This window comes from Molothrus aeneus, chromosome 12 (assembly GCF_037042795.1).
Source record: "Molothrus aeneus isolate 106 chromosome 12, BPBGC_Maene_1.0, whole genome shotgun sequence".
Taxonomy (NCBI): Eukaryota; Metazoa; Chordata; class Aves; order Passeriformes; family Icteridae; genus Molothrus; species Molothrus aeneus.
This window is the reverse complement of record NC_089657.1, coordinates 11,196,934-11,204,145: the sequence shown is the minus strand read 5'-3', so window position 1 is coordinate 11,204,145 and position 7,212 is coordinate 11,196,934.

Sequence of the window (7,212 nt, the reverse complement as noted above, 5' to 3'; positions counted from 1 at the left end):
CTGAGCTGTCGTTTACCCATTAGATGAGATAAAAACACTTTAGTGCACTGAGATTCTAGCCCAGGCATGGCATTTAATGAATGCTCTTGTCATTTTTCACTTTGTTGCTGGTAATTTGGCTGTCTTTGCATGCAGGTGGCTCACTACAAGTGGGTAACTAAAAGCCTTTCAGATCTCCTGACCCTGCCACATCCAGCTCCCAAATCTCAGAAGCTCATGGCGCTCCCTGGATTTATTTTGACATTATACATCAATCTCAGGCTGAGCAACAAAGGGGGAGTATGAAAGGAGAAGATACATCTTAGGCAAGAAAATTAAATAAAATTAGAGGCAACATTGATCAGCCAGGTCAGCGCTGCCAGTGGAGCAGAAAACAGGCGGCAGAGAAGGGCAGCACCATCTCTCTTTAAACAGCAGCACCAACTTCCACCCAGCCCCTGCATCTCCATTTCACACTCCCTGGAATAGGTACAGCTGGCTTGGCTCTCTTCTGAAGCATTGACAGCTTTATAGTCAAAGGCTTGTCATTTCTCATTTGATCTCCCTCCAGCCTCCCTACCTGGTGTACATTCTCATCCGATGTTCAGAGCACTGGTAAAAGAGGCTTTACAATTGCACTAAATGCTTTTTTTATAGCTGCTTCAAAGCTGTTCAGAAATTTTTCTTGGTATTACCATTATCTGTGCTTTTCTGTTCTTCCCCAAAATTGTTCAATTTCACAGTTACGTTTGTTAGGCAGAATCAGAAAGAAAGTGTGTATTTTAGGCTGGCAAAACTGAAAATCCTTCTGCTGTCTCCCCCTGTGAGTTACTGTAATGGCTTTTGCCTTAGGAAATTCAGCCAGCTTTCCCATTTCAGTGGAAGGGTCACATTTTGTTCCAAGATGCCTGCAAACAAATACTACAGAGGTAGAGGAATGAGGTGATAGCTAAGGGAAAGAATTTGGTGACTAAGGCTTGTCAATTAAAAAGAAACTAACCACAAAATCTAATCTTAGGGGAATTTAACTTATTTAGAAACTCCACATGAAAAAAAAAGCAGCAACTCATTAACTTGAAATATGCTGGTGAGATGTTTTATTGTCCTAAATACAGCAAAACTGAGTTCATCTGCAAAGGTGAAAGTGATCTATTGCCTGTGCTCAGCAGAGCATAAAGTAAACAATAAGCAAAACAAATAAACAGTCATATGTTAAGTACTGGCAGTGCTACAAAATGCAAGATGTCACTAGCACCAGGAAAAAGGTTTAACCCTTCTTTCTTTGCCCACTGACACTTGTCAAGGCAACAAAAGGTGATCTGTGCTCATTCTTAGATCAGAAGGAAAAAATGGGCTGTTTCCATTACCTTGATTGCCTGCTCTTTGGGGCAGAGGCTGGGTGACACAGCAGGCTTGTGGCACACCATGCAATTTAACACAATCTTCTATACAGCCTTTTGGCATCTCATCCCTCCAGAAGAGGAAAATTCCCTGCCCTATCCAGCCCCTCCTTCCTTAGGCACAAGGAAAGATTTAACCTCTCCCTTTTTCCAGAATATGTGAATTTACTTCAGAGCCTCCAAAAAGCTTTGTATAAGCTCATTTGCTGACTTAGCCTTTTTAATTCTGGGACACCATGAAAACTTTTGACTGTACCAAGCAGGGGCGGGTACCTGCTCTATTCCTGCACAGCCCAGGCACGCAGCCACTCTCTGGGCAAAACACACAGGTCCTGCTCTCATCCAAAATCCTGCTGGGGAAGATCTATAATAAACACTTCAAGAGGAGTGACTGGAGAAACTAATGCCTTCCAGAATAGGCTGTAATTAGAAGAAATTCTGCTCTGTTTAGAGCCCCAGCAAGATTTTCTCTATCAGTTTGGGACTTTCTTCATCTCTGCATCAGTTTGTTCCCCTTAAGGGACAGCACACTGCCCACCTGGGACACAGTGCGGCTGCCAGCCCTGCTTCCTTCCCATCCCTGGTGTGAAGTGCAGGGCAGAACAAGCACAAGTTGTGCTTTACTTCCCCACATGCCCCTGCTGCCTCCCACCCCTAAAGGTTCGTGTTTCTCTCCTCACTGAAGTGGAGCTGATTGCTGCATTAATAGCCACTCTGACAGCAAACCTCAGCGGATTCTTGGAGGGCAGAGCAAAGCAGAGCTCTATTGAATTTAATTAAGGGGCCAGAATAACCTTTAACAGAGTCACATGGGGCAAGGAGGCAGACAGCTCTCCAGCTGAAATCTCACCCCAGTTTCCTCACAGCCCAGGGGACAGGGCTCCTCACTTGAGGAGAATGGCAGCCAGGTCACACTGCTCTGTCACAGCTGGTGTACAGAGGGGTGGTCACAGCCCTCCATTTACACAAGTCAGGAAGGAGAAAGGAGTACATCTCTTTGGGGCCATTCACATCATCTAATCTGGACCTCTGCACAGCTTAGAGAACCCCTTTATCTCTATGTTGAGCTCATCAACTCAGACAGTAAACAAATTACTCTCTGTAAGGGATGAAAAATCTGCAGAAATGAAGATGTCATGAGGGCAGCAAGCCTCAGATCTTCTAAAGCTTTTAGCTGGGGCAGAAGGACAAGCAAGATAAAGCCTAGTAAAGCCAAGGGGTTGATGACAAGGCACAGGAGGTTTAGTCTGAGCTCTGCCTGTTTTAGAGATATAACCAGAGCCTGAAGAAGTTACTGTCAAAGCCTCATTGTACCAGGTTTGAGGAGCTTTAGAGATATGACCAGAGCCTGAAGAATTTACTGTCAAACCCTCAGGGTACTGGGTTTGAGGAGCACACAGCAGGGAGCTGAGCACAGCAGCCAGCAGGACAGCCACAACAGTAGCCAAGACAGATGAGCAGCTCAGAGATGAGACCCAGATTGAACCAGAAGTCCAGATCCTCAGAGAAGCTCACAGTGATGAAGCCAGACCAACACCAAAGCAGCCAGTCCCTAGGTCAGAGTCAAGGTCTGTGATGGCAGCCATCATCCAGGAATCACTTGGCAGTTCCACAGTAGTAGAAGATGACCAAGATCAGGAAGGCAGTCTATGGACCACAGCCCAAAGCAATAGGTACTTTGAGCAGGCACAGGGAGACACACACCAATATTTTCCCCCTCAAAGCTCACATAAGCCCCAGGTGAGCTTAAATAGAGCACCAGGCCATAAGTATGGATAGAGGGCCAGGAGAGCCTGGTCAGGCTTATTAGTACCCTCAGAGCCCAGATATAAACCTCTCTCCTTGAACAGTGACCTAAGAAGGTGAGGGGGAGTTCCTATATTTTAATGAGCAAAGTATTTTCACTGGGTAGAACCCAGAGGTGGTTTGTAACTTTTCTTACTAAACTGCAAAGGCTAATGTCATCTTCAGAAAAACTATTTTAATAGCTGACTAAGCTGGAATGTGGGTATATATTTTCAGAGTGGAGGGATCAGCCTGTACCTGAAGAGGGCTGGTAACTCTTGCCTCTGAGGAGAGCCAGTCACTGACTCATAGGCTCTACTGGTACTCCTACATATGTGTTTCTGTGGCATTTAATGGGACTGAAGCTCTTCAGCACCTCTTAGACAGGACAGTTACTGTCAGATCACCCTGAGTACTAGATCACCCAGAGAAGAAACTTGGCACTTCCTCGGGGTTCTCCCAACAGCCTTACCTCTCCTTTAGAGAGAAGTGACTTGCAAAATGAGCAGAAGGGAGCACAAGCCTTTCCAAGGTGCTTTTGCTGTAAAAATGCAGAGCTCAGCAGCCCCTTAAGGCTGCTCACAAATGTTTAGTAAGGCCAAGGGGCATGCTGGATGGCTGGAATCCTTGGCAGACCAGTGCTCCAGATAATGGAGACATTAAATCAGTGATGGCAGCAAGGACTGCATAATAGATGCAAAATACAGCAGAAGCCTGATCCAATTTTGGCTCTGCTTTGTTAAGTAGAAAAGTATTTTAGGAGATGGAAAAATACTAGGAAGTTCAGAGTGCATCCTTGCTGCAGCACAGTAGGAGATGTAGCTGTTTGCAGTGACTCACCTGTATCTGTGGACACACATCTGCTGTAAACATATTCCCATACTGTCTTCACATGTTGGAATTCAGGTGAGTTGAGGTCAACAAGGGCAGAGCTGTAAGCATCTGAAACAGCCCTCCTGGCTGAACTGGACTGGGATGTCCAGCCCTCCTGGCTGGACTGCACTAGGGTGGGAAGATGCCACGAACCAACACAACTGCTGCATCCTCAGCACTGTAGCACTGGGAAAGCTCTTGTCACCCAGTTTCCAGACAGCTCTTTAGTAAACACAGTGGAGATGGACAGAGAAGCTTCCAGCCAAGGTCTGGCATGGGAGAAAGGGAAACACTGTGAGTCCAGAAATGCTGGATATGCTAATTTTTCCAAGAGGTTTTGGCATTAATTTGGGGAAAACCACACATTACTGAATGTAGACTTCACCTGTTCAAGGGGCATCTGCCACTTGACAGGCAAACTCAGAAACAACCACTGGCACACTGGATGAGCCCATGACTTGCAGATGTAGTGTGTTGCTTTATGATCACAATAAAGGCATAAGCTAAACTCTGCTAGTATGAATGGAAAGCCCTTCCTGCGAGCTCTGTCTCTCCCTTTTTCCCAGCTCACACATGCTGATTGATTAGCTGGTACCTGCTGCACTTGCTCATACAGCCCCAGCAGATGCACTGTTTGTGTGTTTGTTCTGTGCCTAGCTCAAGTCAAACTGTTTATTATGAGATGCAGAGAGCCCTGCTGCTCTCTCAGGAGTTTGCACACAGCATGTTCAGACTAAACTGCATCAGGATCTGGCCCATTATGCCCTTTTCAAATCCAGATGCTCTTTCAAGCCTTTGCCAACAACCACAGTCCTAAGGGGAAGATGACCACAAGAAGGGACACCACTTGTCTCCATAAAGCCCTCTCCTTTACAGGGAGCACCTTTATTACCCTCCATGTGAGCATAGGCACAGTCTGCTGTGAACAGACCTCACCTCCCCCAGACTCTTGCCTTTGCCCCTGGCTGCCAGGGGCACTGTGCAGTTTGAATCACAGCAGCAAGAAGCCAAGTACACAAGCTTGGCTCAACTCAAGGTTGTCAGGGGAGCAACTCCTCAATCCACGAGTGGGGCTTGGCTTGCTGAGCTCCAGAGCCCTGCAGCAAAACCCTCCCTACCTTCAGCAGGAACATGGCTCCTGGCAAGGCAGCCCCTGCTCAGAGCAGCATGTTTTCACCCATCTGCACCCCTGTCCAGACCAGACACCTGATGCTGTCAACAGCCAAAGCTTGCTCCAGGGAAGCTGAAAAGCTCAGTGGCCGTGAGAGGAGGAGCATGCCTTCAGACTGGCATTAACACTCCAGTGAGCAGCTGATGCCAGCAGGAGTGAGGGCGCAGCTGCAGGAATTCATTGCACTGCTGGGTGCTGGCAGCACAATGGTGGGAGGGCACACTGCCTTTGTGCTGAGGAGACGGGAGGCAGAGTGAGCAAAATGACAAACAACTGACTCCAGCAACGACATCTCTCTTGTTGCCACTGCTCACTTCATGTGCCAAGTGAGGTGGGACCAGAGCACAGGGGGCAGGAGAAAGCTGTAGGGCAAAACTGAATGGTGCCTAACAGCTCAGTCCAACAGCAGGGCAAAGAGTTGGGAAAATCAGGAGTCCTGCCCCACTCCTGTGTATCTCTCATGGTTTGCAGTGACATGTTTGGCCACCTATTTAACTGCAGGTCACTACAGGCATAGCAGAGGCTTCACAATGTTGCAAAGGTTTAGGAAGTATTTTTTATTTCTCCAGTATGACACAAAGCCTATTCCCCCTCCTGCACCCAACATTAATTGACACAAACACACCAGTTTGCTTGACAAGCTTTGTTTCATCCCTTATTGTTTCTGGTTTTCCTATCTCAAGGCCAGACCTTCCCCAGCAAGGTAGGTGGGGTCCCACAGAGCTGGGCAAGCACTTGCAGTGTGCAAGCACTTGCAGCTGCTGTCCCCAGGGACAGTCTCTGTGGCCTCTGGCACTGGGGTTTTGGGTGATCCCCAGGTCAGGGCAGTGGAGCCATGTCCTTGGGAGCAGGATGAGGGTTGGGCCCACAGCTGTGCCCAGCACCATGGCTGCTGAATGGGTAACCCCAAATCCAGGGCACACTGAGCTGTTCTTGGCTGCCTGCTTGCCTGTGAGCATCTCCCATGCTGGGGATTTGGGGCTACAGCCCCCAGGATGGGGTCTCTTGCCATCCCCACACCTGGAACCAGGTGTGCAGCCCCTGAGAGCACTGCTGCCTTCACCCTTCCTGCTCTGCACCCTTTCTGCCTGCTTGTCACATGTCTGTGTGGGCAGGTTTGGCAGGATGCACCCCCTTTCCTTCACTGCCCTGGCTCTTTGTGTGGGACAAACTGCAAATTTGGGCTCTGGGGGTGTGGGGCATGAGACATGAGTCCAGGATGGTGGCAAGGGCAGGGATAGGCACTGGCCCCACAGGCAGCACAGCAAAGGCTCTGTGGGTAGCCCAGTGAGTGCTGGGGGAGTCACAGCTGTCCTGGGCTGTTTGGGAGCAGGGGAACACTGCACATCCTCCCGCAGACTCTGAGCTGGGGGTGATGATTTATTTCTAGAAATGCTGGCTCAGCTCCTCACCCTGCAGAGGGGACGGGGTGTTTTTCTCAGGAGTTTATCCCTCCGGTTCAGCCTGGATGGCTTTGTTTCAGCTCACATTCCAAAATGATTGAAGAAAAGAGCTCTAAGGCATTTCTAAATAAAAATATGTCAGCAAATTAACAGTGGTTTTAAGGCCCCCGTATTTCTGGGAGGATGAAGCCTCTTTGTGTTCAACCCTCTGGGATCATCACTTGGGCTTCCTGTGTTTCTCAATCTCTCAAAGTAAAATTGACCCACCAAACTCATATTTGTCTCAATCCTAATCCCTGCATCATCCTTCAGGTGTATTTTCTCACAATGAAATTGGAGTAGAAAATGCTTTAGGAAATGCTTTGCAGCCCCTTCTTCCCCAAAAGGGCCCAAACTGCTTTAATTAGGAATGCTCTTCAAGCACAAGGTTTGGATGCAGCCAGTGAGACTCACATTTCAGAAGGACCATCAATGGTCTGATAAAGACACAGCACTTTCAAGCAGGCTGCTGGGACTGAGGAGGATATTTGAAACCTGTTGACATGCAGTTCTAGCAGAAGTGCAAAATGTAATGAAACGTAGTAGAACTGGAAAATGAAAT